The following is a 20,094-nucleotide window of genomic DNA, read 5'->3' as shown; positions in this document are numbered from 1 at the left end:
TCACAGCCCTAGTGGTCATCAATATTATTTACAACAAAATACTTCAAAGTCGCAACTAAAGGTAACATTAAAACTTTCATTTTTGGTAAATTAATGGATAATGACTACCGAATGAAAGGGCAGATAACAGAAAAAGAGTCACACATGATAGTTTTTATGCTTCAATCCAAACAATGTTGTAAATTAGAGATTTAATCTTCTTCCCCACTGACTCAGATGCAGGTGATCCACCAGTTGTTGCTGAGCTCTATTAAGTAAATTCCTCTCAGAATTTTGCTCCTTGTGAGATAACACAATCATGCAGCTGGTAAAGGCTGTCCCCACTCAATATGGAGGAGACATAATGTAATTACACAGTTCAAGAGAAAATGCACCCCCACCTTTGATGTAAACTGATCTGACTCATGAGCCTGTCCCCCAGCAGTAATCACATCAGTAATTTACACCTTTGGCAAAAACCTTCATGCTAAAAACGTAAACATGTCTCTAAGGTTCATCCTGGAACTGTGTGTCGGAACCGTTTTGATACACGCTGTGATCTCTTCCTTTTGTTTATATGCAACTGTTTTATCCTCAGGGTCACTCCTCCTTAATTGCACTTCCCATTTGCCAGCAGCAGGTAAACCCAGCACATTATCACTAAACTGGTTTTAGAGGGCACGACTGATACTGAAATAAATTATAGTTTAATCTTAAAATGTGACCTAGAAAAATCAGTGAAGAGCAAATCCTTATAGACTGAACAGCTAATGAATAACGTGGCGCTCCGTCTTTGTCAAAATTATGTATTTGCAGCTCATTGAAAACAGGTTCAAAATTAGAGCACATCATACATTTTTGGTCCTTGATCTGTGATGAATCTGTTCAGTTTATCATCACCTCATCACAGGCCCCAAGCTGACTCTCCTTCCTCCTGGGCGTGGAAGAAACATGGCATCTCAGCAAGCAGAGGACTTCAAAGATCTGCTGCAGAAATAGCTTCCAAAGCTGGGGAAGAGATAACATCTTTGCTTCTGTTTTTTTTTTTTTTTCCTTTTCAGTAACTTGCAAAGTCCCAGACATAATCACCTTGGTATCGTATCCTTGAACTTAAGAAAATCCCTGAGTATTTTACAGATAATATGATGGAGGAAATTATGTGAATATAATAATTTGATTCGAGACATATGCAGATATGTCTGCAGACAGTCTGAAATGAGCTGCAAGGACACGTCCCTGTGTGGCAGTGAGAGGGAACGTGTAGTTGAGAATCCCACTGGTCCCCCGTGATAATGACTCTCGTAAAATGAGTTTGCTCCATCCTCAAATTTCCATCGCTTTTCATAATAGTTATTGAAACAAGATAATAAACTATGCACTGGAAGAATGTTTCCTCTTTAAAAAAAATGTCATTTGTAGCTGCTTATGTCATCTTATGATGTGCAGTTTTGCTTGCTTCCTCATGATTTCTTTTGTCGAGTATAAACTCATTGTCATCTTGTTTCATGCCGCTGCCTAATTGTAGTTTATCTCTGCTAACCACCTTCTGGATGGCTTCTCAGATCACAAAAAAACCCTGCCTCCTTTGCAAAACCCAGCTTACAGTAATAGCCTCACTTGCTCTCAATGCTTGATTTCATGGCTGCAGATGGTTAAGCCTAAGATAATGCATGAATGTGTGTGTGTTACAGGAGGGCATGGCTGGAAGAGGACTCAACTAAGAGGAAATGTGCTTTTAGGGTCACATGACCACATCCAGTGTAAAGGTTGCTCCACAAACTGTGATTATTGGTGCAATCTCAGTGACAAAGCACAAAAAGCAATCAATGCCCAGAAAAGCTGACATTGAGTCCACTATCTAAATGGGGAAAATACCACTTATGCTTGACTAAAATGTGGATTTGATATTTTTTTTTGGTGTGTGTTAACATACTTTATTTGTTTGTATGTTTCGGTTTAATCTTTTTCATGCATCCAGGAAAATAAAAATGTTAGGATTATTAAGCATTTACGGCTTGAAGATACTAATGTTGAACATTATCTCACTTGTTTCATCGTAACAAGGAATTTAATCCAACATTAATCATAAAAAAAGAGAAGCTCCCTGCTGTCAAATAACCAAAAATTGACACGAGTAAGCTTTTAAATGACAACTTTTGACTCGTTTAATATTATTTTTTTAATGAAAGAAAGAAAGAAAAGTCAAGGAGCTGCAGTCCATTTGCGATTTGCAGTAGTGAAGTACCATTACCTACCGAGTCTATTTGTGTAACATCGTTGTGGAGAGCCTCGAGGGCAGCGCGCACCAGCGCCGGCGCTGCAGCGCGCACAGCGGGCTTGCGCACGCCTCGTACAACTGCTGCGCGCCCCCGCCTGTGCGAGTGTTTGTATGTGTGTCTGTGAACTGGTAGTGGGGAGAGAGATAGAGGAGAGAGAGAGAGGAAAGGACCAGTGACTGAGGCAAGTGGAAGAGGCTCGGCGCTGAACTGGACTCCACTTAAATAAACAGCACGCAGTATCGCTGTCGCGCGGGGGGCCAGAGGACACGGGAGTGGGCTTCGTGTGTCGCGTCGCCGAGGAAACCGGTGAGGTGAGCTAAACGATATACCATTCATTGCGGACACGTGTGGTGTCGCTTACAGTACACTGTCAGGAGTTTATGTAGAGAGAAGCAGCTGAGTTGGATGGTGTATGGCTGCCAGGAGAATGTTAACTGTGCTGTTTGCTGCTTTTACACCTGCAGTTTTACTGAGGGTGGTTTAGCTTAAGAAACACGCGGCACTTCACTGGATTCCACATTGACTTCTCACTGATGTAATTTGGGGTCATCTGGGCGTCACAGGAGCAGGTGGGTATGTCAGAGGCTGGTAGTAGTGCACTGCTTAAAGGATACTCCTCTCAGTCTCATCCTCTGATGTGGTCTCTCTTTTCTGAAGTGGTCACATGTTGTACTAAATGTACAGTATAGCTCTACAGAAAGACAGCTCTGCTGTAGCTGACCACTGTTTGTTGTCCTGTTATGAAATTGCGGTCACAAAATCCCCCATGTCTCTAAGCTGATTTTCTCCCTGCTTGTTTAATTCCTGCCATGCTCATATCACAACTCTCGTTTCGTTTGGCCGCTCAGATTGTTTAATTTCCCTTCGTCAAGCTCAACGCCTTGATAATATTCTCTCCAGAGATTTTAGCAAAACATCTCAGGATTTATTTAACTTGTCATGCAGTTGCTGATATAACACAAAAACAATGTGACCCCACAATCTCACCCAATCCTCTGCTTTCTCTCCCCCCTTCTCCCTCCGTCTGCCCCCCTCAATCAAAGCTTCAGTCAAGGGGGGAGCTCACCATCATGCAACAACACCCCCCACCCCTCCCTCCTCTGCTCATCCCCAGACACTCTCGCTAACATGCACACTCAAACACACATGCCTTGAGTGCACACTTTCGCTCTGCTCACTTGGCCAAATTAATACAATGCTAATGACCTCTGCTTTATTGTCTGAAGCTCCGCTGCGCTCTGAAAAGGCTGACATACTTTCTAGCAATGTTTATTCACTCCAAGCAGACTACAGTTAATCTGTTTAAGAAGATAACAATATCCCTCTATTCCATCCTTATGTCTTGTTTGCATTAATGCAGAAACAGGCGGCAAAGTGCATGATGCTACTTTACTGCCCCACACTGAACGTGTGCTTGCTGGTAGTCTCTTGACCAGGAAGCGGCTTAAGTTCTGCGAAGCATCGCTCTGAAGCGCCTGGAGATTTGCTAGCATGAAATTTCAGGCTCATTTGATAGATGTCGAGAAACCGGGGAGGGACAAGATAGTGACCTACATTGTGCTGCCATCCTTACTTTCACCATCAGCACAAACGGCACTACGCGGAGAGATTTGCATAACTAAGGGATTATCATGACACACGTTGGCCAGAGTTATTGAGGAAGCAACAGTCTAAGTCAGACTGCTGACCTAAAACCAGTGACGGCTGTGCAGCTCTGCTCCGGGGGCTGTGGGAAAAGCTTGGGTGTTGGAGGGAAAATGCCACCGATTTCATTCTGTGGGCTGAAGAAACACGTAGACTATTCTCTGACCAGTGATCAGGACTCCTTCTGTGAGCAGTCGTCTGTGGCCTTGTAGATACCACCAACCTCGGGATGGAACAAAGTGCCTCACAGAAAGAGAGTCATTCTGTGTCACTTCTGGCAATGACATCATTTATTTGAGGAACTGGTCTAAACCTGGGAGCCTTTCACTTTGTGTGTATCTCCACGAGTACACTGAGATGTTCCTGTAAGCTATATAGAAAACTGAAAGTACTGAAATGACCCAAAAAAACTGAATCCAATGTTAAAATGGAAAGAATCACATCAGCAGGCTTTTTAAAGAGGAAGTAGCAACAGAACCAACATTTTGAAGGTTTTTTCTCTTTACATTTCTTACTGTATAACCTTCTTCTGGATGACTTGGGGTACTTTGTTCTCTCAGCTAAAGAGGAAAATATAAATCAACATTGCCAAGATTACGCTTGACGGTTCATGACTTTAGGGATGATTTCTGAAATACCCAAGGGCTGGGATTTGCTACTTTTATTTATTTATGTGTTTATTCGTTTATTTTTTAAATTTTTTTTTATTTTTCATGCTTCTCTGTCAAAGATTAACCAGTTTATAGCAGCTCAGCTGTGATTTTGGATGATAATCTTTGTTATTATGAGATTAAGATATGAATCCTTGGACTTTTCATGCTAGACATTGCTACAAAAATTTCCTGTGTTTTCCACAGTCCTTGTTCTTTCCTTCCTTTGATTAAATTATTGATTGCATAGCAAAAACTTCTTAAAAGGTTCCCTCTCAAATGGGCAGAAAAGGAAAGCAGTATTAAAGATTTTGATGGCACGCTGAGATTTATTATGTACATTCCCAGAACCGACATGACTCTGCACTGTCCCAAGGCTTAGAAACTGCACTCAACTTTTTTTTAAATTTTTTTTTTATGCTCGACTGTTGCTTTATGGCACCATTTCACTTTAAGGCTAAAAACTATTATTCCTGGCATGAGATTACTGCTTTATACTACAAAAGCATAATTTCCAGCCACGGATTTTGACTGTAGTGTTTTTATGGTATTAGGAAAATGTGCAATATGTTTTAAATTTACTTTTACTCTATGACTGATTATAATATGAAAAAAATTGTTAAGTATATGATGCCAAACACAGATTTATTGTTGAGGTCAGCTTTCAATCCAGACACTGTTAAAATACATCTGAATTCCTCTTCCAGGGAAGGCATTGTCGTGACTTGGACTTTTTGTGTCTTTTGTTCTTTCCTGATTTATTTTGTAGTTTTCCGTGTTTATTTCCCGCATGTATTGTTTCCTGTTTTGCCTTCCTTTTCATTCAGTTCACCTGGACTCAATTACAGTAGTTTATTTAATACATCTGTGTCTTGTTCTGTTTCCATGTATTTATACTCCTTGGTTTCTGTTCCAACTGCTGGTTCATTGTGTGTTAGTGTGTGTTCTTGTAGTCAATCCTGTTTTCCTTTTTGAAGTTTTGGGATTAAAATGTCTTGGTTCTGCATCTCTGCCTTTGGATCCACACCTCCACCAATCCATGACAGTTATACTGGGATCAGTGTTGAAACCTATATGACTGTATCTCTTTCTTGGAGCTCATTTTTACAAAACCTTATCACATTTTCTGATCTTAGCATGTATCATAATCCGTACAAGTTTGTGCCATAAATGTTAGAAATGATGGTCAAGGTTGTAAAGGTTGAGCCTGTTGAGTAAGAATGGCTGATATCTCTGCACCTAAAATAGGAAGCGATTGTAGAGTCAAGGAAATTACTCTTTCTCAAATTGCCACCTATGGCTTGTTATAAAACAAGGTAGGACTCATTCGTTCATTATCCTAACCGCTTAATCTGATGGAGGGTAGCGGAGAAACTGGAGCCTATCCCAGCAGTCTTTGTGCGAAAGGCGGGGTACACCCTGGACAGCTGACCAGTCCATTGTGGGGGCACACAGAGACAAACAACCATTAACGTGCACACTCACTTCTATGAGCAATTTTAGAGTAACCGTTGAATTAACCTAACATGCATCTTTGGATGATGGGAGGAAGCCAGAGTACCCGGAGAGAACCCATGCATACATGGGGAGAACATGCAAACTCCACACAGAAAGGCCACTGTTCAAGCCTCCCCCTAGCCGAGGATCAAACCAGTGACCTTCTTGCTGTGAGGTCACAGTGCTAACCACTATTCCACAGTGCAGCCCCAAGGTAGCACTCACGGACCAAAAGTAAACTATTTTATTACAGAATTGCACAAGTTCACAGGGTGGAACAAATAATACGTTTCTTTTGTTTGTTTTTTCATTGCATCTGCATGGAGGGGTTGACTTTTACATCAACTGACAGTTTAAGTTGTGTTAAAACTTAAAGTTATACATAATTTAGTGTATGGTTTCTTTGAGTGACAGGTGAGCACATTAGCTGCTTCCCACAGCTTTAGTGTCCTCAGGTTCTTAGTCAGATCCATCTCCTGTACATCACTGTTGGCCCCACAAACCCAAGATGGCAGCAGCAAACTGACAAGTCCAAGCTTCAAAATAGTCTACAAACTAGAGAGTCATATCATGGTGGCAATATTCATTCTTTCCTCCCAATCTATGGAAGAAATGCACAATTATCCCTCACTGAAGGACAGTAAAATTTTCTTTGTGGTGAAAAATTGCACAGTTCCATTTTAATAATGCAGAATCATATGTCACTCCTGCTGATTGACTGAATGATTGAGTGTGCTCTGGGGAGACGTAGGCGATCCAGCAGCCGTTATAAAAAGAGGAGCTGTGCTGCTCAGCTGTGATGAGGCTATATCTCCAGGGACTCATGGGGGTCCATGCCTATCCATTAGTGTCACTGCAGCCTGGGTGTTGCTTCCCAGTGGACCAGTCTCACACAGCAGTCCAGTACGTTGACATACCCTGGACCTCCTTGTCACAAGCATGTTCATTTCACATTGGGACTGATGAGGACCTCATTAGTGGACAGCAGAGGGAATAAATGACTCCTCACCTCACTTCATGGCTGCTTGAATGCTTTGCTTAGTTGTAATTTGAACAAATACATGTAGCGGTGGATGCATACATCCAAAGAGGGGCATTCAATGCATACATGTTCATTGTGTGAACACAAATCTCACTTTCTGTCTAGCTTTTTCCTTGAGTAGGATATAAGCTAGTGGGTGTAATTAGTTTCACAGTTAGTTAGGCAGCAACTCTAATTGGGATTGACACCGGAATCCACTTCACGCAACTGCAACTGTTGATATTTACATTCAAGACTTGTGCTATATTGGAGGAGATAGTGACACATAACTAAGGAAAATAAAAGAACAAGATGATTTGTGTGTCACAGGCGGCACGACTCCTTCATAAAGATTTATACTGCAGTTTGCAGTTTTCTCTTGTCTCTTATCTTTGTTGAAATCATCTCGTCATACTTGTTCACTAAATAAAAATGACAAACTGTGGTTATAGCCCTTCTAACATCAAGAACATCAAGCTTGTTTTAGTTTTTGCAGTCTGACATGTCAGTAAATTGATTATCTCTGGTTTTTCAGCACTTTGTTGGATAAAAATGAGATTTATGAGGATGCTATCATTGAATTCTTAAAACTTCTTATGGAATTTGTTCAGTTTTTTGATTAACTGATGATAAATTGCAGCTATTTCTCTATTTTTTTTGTTTTATTCAGGTAACAATTAATGGAAACAATCAATGGAAAGCTAACTGGATTTTTTTTTTCAACTTAATGGTTAATACCAGTGAAACTTCAATTTCTAGCTTAATATATGCAATATTTGCTGTCTACAAACGTAAAATAAATGTTATTGGACAAAAAAAACCAAAACGAGTGGACAGCTTAAAAAGACCAAAGGACAATACTTTTCAGACTCATTTGAACCCTGATCCCAGTCTTCGATAATCATAAATTCTTCAGTTTTGTGATAAAGTTATTTTATGATTATGTTAGCCTATTATTTTTGGGCAGAAGGGTGATTGGGCAGATGGTGGGTGAGCAGAGGTCAGTGCAGACATCACAAGACGGCCCACTGTGACCAAATAATTACACCAGAGCTTTACAGCATGACAGTCATCAAGCCCAATCACTCAACGTTGCCAAGGGAACGCTATTATCACCCATGTCAGGTTATTACACCCTTTAGTGAATACAAAACATGTAAAGATGTTCTTGTTTTGTCCCAACCAACGGCAAAGAGGCCGCAGCAATACAGCTTTCTTTTGAATTGGAACACTGGGAAAATGGGTTTTATGTTTCCTCTTTGGTCACAATGTAGGTTGGGGTTAGTTTGTAACATTTACTGCTAAACTTGTTTGAGCCAAGCTGAAGTTTAGAGGTGAGATATAAACACATGGAGAGGGGCCGTAAATGTGTGTTCAGAGTATAAGCTTGGATATTTTTTTTTACTGCTGCTTTTGCCATTCACGAGAAGAAGTGAAGGGAAGAGGAGGAGGAGGTAAAAGTGGGTGTTTTGAAGCTTTCCGGGTTCCAGGGAGGAGGGGTAGATCATGTACCACCACTGATGCTGAGAAGGGGCTGGGTGAACAAAGGGGGTCTGTTTTCTCTGTCTGTAATGGTGGGGTGCTTTTTTCTCGCCTCTTCCTTGCAGTGTGTGTGTGTGTGTGTGTGTATGTGTGTGGGATCCACAATAGGAACTTGGGTGTTGGTGCCTCTCTTTGAACACACAGTTGTTGCTGCAGGAGATGGATGGAGAGGCAGTCCCTGCTACTGACAGCTTCAGGCCTGTTGAAACTCTGCCCAGCTTTGGATGGGCAGCAGATGTTGGAGAGGTTGTTGGTGGCCCGGTGGTAACACAAAACAACATGCTTCCCTTTCCTGCCCTACGAACAAGAGAAGGTGGGCATCGCTCTGCCGGCTCGCCAAATTTACAAGGAATTCAGGAAAAGCATGCATTTGAATGGTGATTCTCAAGCTTCCATCTTTCTCCTATTTGCATGGAGCTTAGGACAAACTGTTCCCCACATCCCACTCGCTGTTGGCAGAGTGATGCAGCCCACTTGTGCTGTCTTGAGCTCTTAACTCTGCTCATAAAAATCAAGATTTTTGTAGCTGAGTGCTACATGCTGTAAACTCGTAGAATAGAGGCCTGCTGTGATAAACTGAGCAAAGGCGTAGATTATATGTGTCGCCCCAGCACATGATGCAACAGTGAATCAACAGGAAAGAGTGTGACACTTAGCTGACAGCTCATGAATGAAGTTGACATGGAAACACGAATTTGCTGTGGTTCATGTCTCTCATTGACCTCAAGGTCTTATTCAGGCCAGGCCTTCTAATGCCTTTACCCTCTGCTCCACCCTTTACCCCCTCCCACAACCCATCTCTGGTTAAGATACCATGTTAGCAGCTCAGCAGCCACCAATGAAGGGCCCTTAATCCAAGTGGGATGACAGCTTGGCTCTAGATGCTGTTTCTGTGGCGCTGAGACCAATGGGCTTTTCTTTCCCTCTTTTTCATCCCTTAAACCCCCCAAACACAACCTCGGGAATCCTGGGAAAAGAAAAGAAAAAAAAAAACTATCCCAAGGGAGACAAAGAAATAGGATGGTAAACAAATCTAATAGTGGATCTGAGATTCCTGCATTCAGCACAAGATAGATGTGCACATCCTTTCAGACATTGAAAGGAGATGAATAGTGACATGGGCTGCTCAATTAAAAAAAACAATTTCAAACATTTTTTTCACTCGTCCTGTGCTACATGTTGTGTTAAAAACATAATCTACACCCGCATAATCTTTGTCCAGGCCTCAAAATGATTAGGGAAGATTGAGGTCAGGAAGCCATTAGAATAAAAAAAATTTAGTACAGCATTTACACCAAATCCCTTTTTCTTATTTTAAACCAATCAGCTTAGCCATTCAGAGATCACATGTCCACACAGGTTCAAACGGACCTGTCTAACATGGTTAAGCATCACATGTTTACCAGAAAAGTCACTTTCAATAAGTTATCTTTGTCCACTAAAAACCCTCTTTTCCTCTGGTGTGCAGTTAATTCCAGGGACAGCCAAGTTGTGAATGGGAACATTTCTATTCTTCCTGTAATGTGAGGCTTGTGTACTGTTGTATATTTAAATGTTAGAGATAAAATTGGTCTGCTGCTCTGTTGTCTCAGACTACATTACACACAGAAAAATGTAGAAATGTTTGGTTTTAGATTTAAGTACCCGTACAATTTTCAGTTTTGTCACGTTAAACTAAAAAAATTGTCTGTATTTTGAACAATTTTGTTGAATAATACTGATTGTCGGACAAAGACTAAAACTGAGTAAGGAGCAAACTAATACAAAGCATAATTTAGATTACTTAATTAATTAGAATATACCTGGTAATCTTGAAGAACAGAAGAAACCCAGAAAGAGGCAGTAAAAAGACACAATCAAACATATTACTAAACATAAGTAAGTATGCATTTTTTAAATCCTTTTCAAATCATATGAAGCACAATGTCAATCACCATTAACTGTTATGAAAGGAGAGTGCTTGTAAATTTGATTGGTTAACATAAACCTCAGGATGGCATGGCTGGCGTGTGTAAAGGCTTTGCACTAGAGCTATTTAAGATCAGACAATGCAACAATGCAAAAGCAATCAGTTTAATCTCCTTGTGGTTTGTCCTCTGCTGGCCTCTCAGTGCTGGGCATCAGTTTGGGCTGGAAGAGTCTAATTGTCACAGAGATAATTCCTTGCTGTGGGATAGCTGCTATGATGAAGGGAGAGCGGACAAATGGCATCTTCATTTATCAGGATCTCTTCGGAGGCTGGCCGGCCTGATAACCCAATCAAATGTCTGCTGTGGCTGAGAGCTTTCCCAGCCCACAGTGGGCTTTTTTCAGCACTATTTCTGTCCTGCAGCCTGTGTGGAAATATCAATGAGTCCATGTGGAAATATCAATGTGTCTTTGTCAGTGTGACATTGTTGATAGCTAAAGCTCTGTGGTGTTAAGAGCCTAATGCAAAATCTCATAGAAAAAATGTCACCTATAATCTTTTTTTGTACCATTGTCTTTACATTTTGACACAATCACATCATTGTATATTTAGACCTTGGCAATGAATGACTTTCTTCAGTTGGACCTCGTTGGAGTTAGTATTGTGGTGTTGGAAGTTGAAAAGACTTGGGTTTGGAGCAGACCTAATGCTCGGGTCTTCAAGGTTGGCTGATTTTGGGCCTCTCAGGGCTCAGGGCACAATGACCACATTTCTCCATGAGTGGACCCATGGTGGATGTGTTACTCAAAGGGCTTACTGCGTGACAGGGCACACGCCTCCATAGATCTTGTGAGAGAAAAATAGGACACTTTTACCATTGCTCATTTGTAATGTCTCCCTGCGGTAGAATTCACGTAGCTCCTGATTTTGATACCAGTGTCTCGTCTGTAGTTGACATTTTGGGATATGCAGAAGGCAAAAGGCGTTCTTTAGATGTTCTCTGCTGCTTGCATGAAATGCGTTGGGCTTGGAATAATGGACTCAATTGTAAATGTACTCTGAGGCAGCTTTTTATAAGTCAGCTATGTGAGCTGTACACATCCAGGCTTTTTAAATAATTGTCAAAATTACTATCCAAATGAAAATATCAATTTTCACTGATTGAAGGATAGTGATTAAAACTGTGGTTTCATTTCCAAAGCCAGTTTCTGAGATCCTGAAATGCGCAGAGCTTAAGGAATTATTTAAACCTATGTGGAAAAAAGGAGCAGCCATCGCCCAGGGAGCAGATTATACACTGATCTCTGTCTGTCTCTCTGTCTTAGCCCTCTTCTGCTGCTTTTCTCACACTGACACACTTAAGTTTGGTCTCTTCTTTTTTTTTCTTCACCCTTAACTTTTGTCAACCACCAGTGTTGTCACCCTAATTTCCCTTGTCCCTTGTGGTTATCCCAGAAACATCCTTGCTGCCTGCTGTCATCCAGGCCAGGCTTAGGGTGGCCCAAAAATGAACCTTCCATGTTTGTAATGCCCTGCGACAAATTAATAGCTGTCATTGTGTCCTTGAATATGTGATTTTATAGTTTTCCTTGTTCCAAAATTGCCTTTAAATCCCTCTCTAGGCAGAATCAGTCCAGAATTGAGCAACTACATGGACTCCAGATTGATTGGATTCTTCACAGTCAGAAAAAAATTTCTAATTAAACCATAGGCATCCCAAGTCAGAGTCCCCAGGATTACCCTGGCCCTGCACCCAAAACCCAACCCTGGGAGAGAGTGATAACCAGGCTCCCATAATCCAAAACTGGGGAGGACTAGAGGGGGCGGCAATGATGAAATCTATTCAAACCGAATCTACCCATCCAGCTGCAGGCATGGCTGACACCACAGACTCAACATATGAGCCATGTCGTCCTGACAAGAGTAAAACATTTCAGGTGAATAAAGTTCAAAATCAAACATCACAGTTTGAGATTTACTAAAGTGGAGTTTGTGTTAAACATCTCAGCAGGGAGAACTGCATACAGCTGAAGTGTGTTTCAGAAAGATAATGATAGTAGAACTGATTCCATGCAGAGTTTCATCCATATCGTTCTCCCCCCCTCAAGCTTTGAAGTCAAATTAGTAGTGTGTCTGTATGGGTGGAAACACAGACAGATTAGAGAACTGAAAACATGCCTTTCAAGCACTTTTAAGCCCCTTTCTCCTCCTACTCAAATCTGCCTTTTGAGACAATTTAAAACCCAGAGAAATTTTCTCTCCTTTTGTCCCAACTTTAGGATGTGGGCTTGATGTTCTCTCTGAATTTTAGGGTTTTTCTTTTCACTTACTCTCTTGAGTGAAAGTGCATGTTTACTGTGGTCATTGCCTTTTAACAGTCTTTAAAATGCTCACAACAGGAGACCACTATAGATTAGGTGTTTGTTTCAAGGAAGCAGGGAGAGTAGGGGGTGGAGGTGGGGGAGGGTGAGGGTGAGGGTCAGGGTAGGGGAAGAGAGAAGGAGAGAGATGAGGGAGAGTTAGTGACCAGGACATGCTTTCCATTTCACCAGGATACAGCTGAAATATAGCTGTCTTCTTTTAATCTTGGAAACAATGCACCTGCTGGAAGCCTGAGGATCGGCCGTGTCTTCATCCATCCTGACTCGTGTCTCCAAGGTATCAGTGTGTGTATGTGAATAGGGCTTATGCTTTTCAACTATCATTACACAAGCAATTTTCTTATTTTCTGTGTAACCACAGAAGTTTGGAAATTGCAAGACCTTGTCATTTAAGCTCCCACTCTCGGGGATTTGATTGTTTGTGAGTTGTTTTTTTCTTTTCTTCACTTAATAGCATGAAATAGAAGGCAGAGTAAGAGCTGAAAATGCTCATTTTGCCTTGGAACAAAAACCTCTGCCAGTTCATCTAAACTCTACTTCACTCAAAATAGGACTTTGGATATGAATTGAGAGTTGAGGCAGAGCAATGGCCATGGTGGCAGTGCCATGACCTTGACTGCCCTGTTGGAGTAAGCTCTTCCAAATTGCAGGTTTTAGAACTGAAAAGAAAGTCTTGCTTTAAACCTGCCACTGAACTTAACAATCAGCATGACCAAGTTCCATCTTTTACCATCATGCCTTTTGATGACTCATATTATGTGAAACTGAAGTATAATGGAGAAGGTGGACACAGAGGTTCAAGCCAGAACAGTTTATTTTAGGGCTTGGATTTGATTGACATACCTCTTCTTTTATCACATCAGACAGGGTAAAATGGTATAAGAGTGGCTCTTTTACATGACATTGGACAACTGCATGGTTAACCTCCTTTATTCAACACTGGGCCGCCATTGATTCAAACTGGAGGAACCTCAACTTCGCAGAATCTGAGGCATGCATTTGATATGGTAATGGAGCAAAATGATTATGGATGAGCATTTGTAGCGGTACTAATGTCTATAACTTTATTCAGACAAGCAGAAATATAAGTAATTTGTAAATATGTTCTTATATTGTAAGTTTCCTGCATTGAGGAGTGAAGATTGATTCTTGACTGAAAAATGGATTCATGACTTCTTATGACCACCTTCTGTTTTTCAGCGGAACGTTCAGCCTTATCTCATTGACTTTGTTTGATGCAGTTAACATGCTTTTTTTTTTTTTCTTTTTTACGTTTTAAAACTGAATGCATGGTAGAAATAGTCTGTCAAAACATCCTTTTACCTCTTAAATACAACTTATAATTCCATCCTGTAAAAAGGGATCCCCAGCTCTGGCCCTTTAGGCCCACTACCCTGACTTTTGATGTTTCCCTGCTTCAACACACCTGACTCAAATGAATGGCTCAGTAGCAGACCTGTGCAGTGTTTTTCAGAGATCCATTTAATTAGAATCATGTGTGTTGTATGGTGGCCCTGAAGTGTCACAGCAAAACAAAAGCCACAACCCAACACAATAAGCCACAACACAACACATGAAGCCACAACACAACAAAATTAGCCACAACACAAAACATTAAGCCACAACTCAACACTAGTAGCAACAACACAACACATTAAGCCACAATCATAGACTGTATAAAAAGACATGGACGGAGCCTCCACGACGTCACCCTAATTTCTGAAGAGCTGAATTGAAGCTTGGTGGGTGGTTCCTACCATCGCCATCTTAGCTGGGGCGTGTGTGTCGTCTCGCCTGGAAAATACAGATATGGGCAAAGAGGTGGAGCTGAGAGGGGCGCTGTGAGCAGCATGGTGGATGATTGACATTGAGCGAACTCTGAGCTGCCTGTAGCTAAGAGCTTACCGAGCTAACATGGGCTGTGTCTCAATTCGTTAGTGCATAGTGTATAGTGCATAGTGTGCACTACGCACTTTTCTCTGTAGTGTGCACTGCGGTGGGTAAGTACTGTCCCAAATGGAACACTGGACGTAGTGCACTAACCGGTAGTGACGAACTCGCATTTGACCACAATTATTCTGCCGCCAAAAGTAAAACAAAGCGCTAAATTAGGAGAATGAATTTGCTTCTCTCATGAAACCACATCGCATTAAAGATGACAAAGGGTCCTCCTCCGATTGGCTGAACATGAGTTGGTACGTATATTTATTTATTTCTAACGTGTATGACCCGCCTGCATACGTGCCCAGAGTGCGTACCTGTTGCCAGTCTCGCATCATTGTTGGCTTATCGTTTCAGGGACGGTTCGTCCCACTAAATTCTTTATAGGAAGTTGTAATAAAGAAATGAACAAATCCAGCAAACATAACTTTATGTATCATATCATCATATATTATGGCCTACACTAGAGTGATCTATCTCAGTTGTTAACAATACAAAGCAACATCAGACTGTCATGTGTCTTTGCATGTCTCCCACAGGCTTACTAATATAATAAATTGCAAATCAAAACACTAATAAAACAGCTTTTAAATATGCAAAGATATTGTCAGTGGAGAAAATGTCCTTTACATTAAGCACATCTGTTTTAACTGGTGTTTACTCTGATGCTGTGCACATTAGGATTAGGATTAGGATTATAAATGATAATGTAGGGAATGTAATGCTGTAAAGAAGTTGCTCAGACATAGGGACGCAGCAAAGTTGTTACAGAAACATTTTATTGAATCCTTTATTGAATCTCCCCCTGCTTGTAGCAGTCCATCTTCCTCATGACGCTCCTCAGGCAGCCTGTCTGAATCCACCTGCAAGCTCGCTTCAACTGCTGCCTGTCAGAAGCCAGGTGTGTGTGGAGAGGTCTTTCAGGATCCTAGAGACCAGGTGGAGGTCCGTCTTCCTAAAGGCTCTGGAAGGAGGTGAAGTACATCCACCGTCCTCCACAACATCTGCATGAGCAACGGTGACCTTCTGGAGCCAGATGATGATGAAGATGTCAGGAGGGCAGCTGGGGAACAACCAGCTGGAGAACCAGCAGCATCTCCAGGAACCATCTGTGAGACTGATGAGAAGCAGAGGATGGCAATGATGTGTTACTCCCCAGATCATGATTGCATTTATATCTTAACAATAAATAATTTGGCGAATGGGAAACAAATTGTGTCTCTATATAATGAAGATGTACAATGAACTTCTCTTTACATTTTTCTAATATAATTAAATATTTTGTAATGATTAATTTATTACCATACACAAAACACACGAAACATTCAGTAAATATTACATGACACCAACTACAACGTAAACTAAACACACACACACACACACTTGATCAATTTTCAATCAGGGACAGACGAGGTGGAGCCATGCAGAAGAAAGTTACACACCTCACACTTTGCATTCTAATAATCATACCAACTAAATTCACTACTATATTTATTTTATATCTATATTTTCTCGTTCAGTCTCAGCACTTCAGATCTGACCATACAATGCAGATTTATGGCATCAGTGGTAACCATGGTAACGGACCGCTCTCTAAAAACTGGCGCTATATCGGTATTAATAGTTTACGTTATAAACACCACAATGCTTCATCTGGACGTTCAACAAGGATCAATGAACATAAAGAACCTATAACATTCATCATTTATAACACCTATAACCTGTATACGTCCACTACAGCGGATAAAAACTGCTAACAGTGTGCTAATCTATCCATAACTGTCGTCAGGGATAGATTAGCAGGTTGCAGTATACATCACAATCATAACGGAATAATTTAATACTTACATTTATACAAATGAATCCCCGCCTGGACCGGCGTTAAACTCCGCCATTATTTACCTGGTAAACTGATGGAAAGTCCATCCTCTTCCGCTACGTCAGCAAAATGGCGTCGATTTAGTGCGCGAAGTGTCCATCGTTCCATACTGCATTTATGGGCGGGTTTAGGGCAGCATCTGGGTACTTTCAGTGCAGAGATTTTTGCACAAAAGTCAGTGTAAACGCACTACACACTGAAATATAGTGCGCGAAGTAGTGTTAGTGCGCTGATTAAGACACAGCCCTGGAGGTAAGCGGGCTAACGCTAAGTCATGTTGCTAACCGGCTAAAAACCGTGTTTGTTCTATGTTGTTTTTACTTGAAGCAAGAGATTGGGTAACTGTCAATCAAAAAGACACGCCCCTAAATATGTCGAAATTTGAGATTAAAATACTTTTAAACAGGCAAATTAGAAAAAAGGACTGAAAACAGCTGACTTCCCTTCAGATGATGTAAATTCTACTGCGGTGGTCCCGAGAAAAAAAGTAATAAAAAGCAATATCACTTACGTTGTGGCTAATTGTGTTGTGGCTTTTGTTTTGCTGTGACACTTCAGTTATTGTAACTAAGTTACTGTTAAAAGTAAGTTTTTAGTTACTTTTTAAAAAAATGTTTTTTAAAGCGCTACTATTCCTAATGTGTGTTGTACAAAATATAACGCTAACTTAAACACAAATTAATTTGTGAAACAAACATATAAAAACATAATTATTAGTAATTTTTACACAAATACAAACTATTTGCTTCCTTTTTCTTAATAAAACAATCAAGGAAAGTTTATTTGACACATTTTATGTACAAGACAATTCAAAGTGCTACACAAAAACATTAAAAGCATTACAAATGGTGTAAAGAAAGCATTAAAATGAAAAAGTGAAGAAGAATAGCAAAAAATCACTGTAAAAGCATATATGATATATTCTGATCCTTAACCGTTCTGGGATTTGTGAACGAGTAAGGTTTTTAAACCTATTCTGTGACTGACTGGAAGCCATTGCAAAGATTTTAAAACTGGTGTAATATGTTAAGATTTCTTTAATTCTGTTAATCTCTCTGAGTTGGTAAAAAGCTGTTTTAGTCGCAGCTCTAATTTGGTTGTTGAAATTCAGATCTATGCCCATCAGGACTCTCAATGTTACAAACTTGGTTGCTGATTTTAAGCACCTGAGTCTCCAGATGTTTATTAATGCTGACCTTCATTTCTTTGTTTTGAAACAGAATAATCAGAAACAGATTCTGGCTTCATTTAATTGTAGAAATTTTTTTCATCTAGATGTTTATTTGTTTCAGACATTGACAAAATAACTCTGTCTGACTGCAGTCATCTGGTGACAAAGACATAAAGTTGTGTATTGTCTTCATAACTGTGATTATTGAAATTAAAGTTCTGTAATATTTGATGCAAAAGGGGCATTTACTAGTTGAACAGAATTCCAAAGACCAGTCATGCCTGTTTTAATAAAATGACTCCGGCCTTGAATGGGACCTGAACCAATAAAGGTCTGCTCCAGAATATGCAGGCTAGGTTTTCAGCCTGTACACCAGGATTCTGTGATTTACAGAATCAAATGCAGCACTAATATCCAACATGTGGTCAGTGTTCAACCTAATGTCATTTAACACTTTAACCAGAACTGTTTCAGTGTTGTGATGAGAACACCTGACTGAATTTTTAAAAATATTTCCAATATCATGATCACCTTTTCCGGAACACGTTCCACTCTGCATGTTCTGCATGTGACACAGTCACCGAGTCGTCACGCAGTTTTATTCACTAACAGCAGCTAGTTTTCTCATTTCTGTTTGTTTCTCATTTATATTTAACTTTTTAGATTCATAGTTTAGTTACTATGATCTAAAGTTGGCTTGTATGTGTATGTATATGTGTTAATACTGGCAAGTGCGTATATGTTTGTACGTATGTATGTGTGTGTATGTGTGTGCATAGAGGTGTGTGTGTAAATGTATGTATGTATATATGTATATGTGTACATATGTATATATTTGTGTATATATATATATATTATGTGTGTATACGTGTGTGTATATGTATGTGTATGTATGCGTGTGTATGTGTGTGTATATGTATGTGTGTGCCTGTATGTGTGTATGTATACATCTGTAGGTTGTTTTCTTTCTTTTTGTTTTTGGGTTATTTTTTAGTTGTTGTTTTTTTCTCTCCCTTTTCTCTCCCTTTATCTCTTTCCCTTCTCTTATGAGGTGTTTCTTCTCCTTTCTCTTTCTGTCTTTTGTCTGTCCTCTCTGGTCCAGCAGTACAAACTCTACAATTCAAACAACAATACAAAATAAACATAGAAATAAAATAAAAATTCAGAAAGTCAAGGGGATCATTATATCTATAAAGCTTCCCTTGGCAGAGAAAATTTGCTCAGCAGAACACAGCATCCAGACCATCATTCTGCTTGCCTAAATGCTGGACAAGACAAAAAAAAAAATATTTCCACTTTCTTTTAAAAAGACATTAAGCTGGTAAAATACAGGTTGCTCAATAAATCTTGGATGTAAAAGAGAGGTCATAGACAGATCTGGTCTATATGTGTGGATGTTATTGACTTGCATCTCTTTAGACAATGACACATTTTTTCAGCTTTAATCAAGGACTGGTATAGTTTTGCCCATTCATTGTCACTGTGTGTATAGCTGTGTGTGGATTAACCATGACACAATAACATCTTATTAATACTTTAGGGCTAATTCATGTATCCTCTTTAATGGTGTCACTCTGTTTTTTCCCCCACTTCCTTTACCTTGTGTTCCACACAGGACTTTCTCAGGCTTTCCTAAGGCAGAATGAAAAATGCATGTAAACATTTAACAAAAACGTGCTTTGTGCTTGATGATTTATGATAGTGTTGGTTGATGTGACACAGACCAACACTTCTGTGATACTCACAAGTTTTCCCACATATCAAACAGTTGCAGCTCTCAGCTGTGCAGAATGCAGGAGTGCTGCTCTAAATGTTTAATGGAGAGTTAAGGGATAAGGGGCATCTTCTGTCTCAGTCTGCATAGTGTCTCATTCCTGCCTGGCCAGGCTCCAGTGCTCACTGCAGCATTATGCCCCACTATGCTGCAAGACTGAGAATGGATACATTCATTGGAGACTTTCTAGCTCCACAGAAGTTATGCTGTGTATTGACTAGTTTGTACAGCAGGGTCTTCTCAAACTTGGCCAGACTACAAAGGCTCTTTGTCTATTAAGTCGTGTGCACCTATATTTCACTTTTTGGCATGGTTTTTATCTTCAGCATCCGACTAGTATGCAGGTCGCTGACCACCACCCACCCGCCTGTGTCACTGTCAAAGCCTCAGCATTTTGGTGAGGCCCTGGCTGTCCTTCAATGGCTCA

The 20,094-nt window shown here is 40.4% G+C and overlaps 1 protein-coding gene across 11 annotated transcripts in view; it reads left to right on the top strand.

Moving 5' to 3' along the window:
* The first annotated feature begins 2,433 nt into the window (after positions 1–2,433).
* nrcamb (neuronal cell adhesion molecule b) overlaps positions 2,434–20,094 on the top strand; it is an 82,615-nt gene continuing 64,954 nt past the window's right edge. For 10 of the 11 annotated variants that reach the window (XM_079251242.1, XM_079251241.1, XM_079251238.1 and 7 more), the window contains exon 1: positions 2,434–2,569. The gene's annotated coding sequence lies outside the window, so the exon portion shown is untranslated. The remainder of the gene's footprint in view (positions 2,570–20,094) is intronic. The other variant, XM_079251240.1, reaches the window with a different exon arrangement.

This window comes from Telmatherina bonti (assembly GCF_933228915.1).
Source record: "Telmatherina bonti genome assembly, chromosome: 2".
Lineage (NCBI taxonomy): Eukaryota > Metazoa > Chordata > Actinopteri > Atheriniformes > Telmatherinidae > Telmatherina > Telmatherina bonti.
The sequence above is the reverse complement of the archived record's forward strand: the minus strand, read 5'-3'. Positions and strand labels throughout refer to the sequence as shown.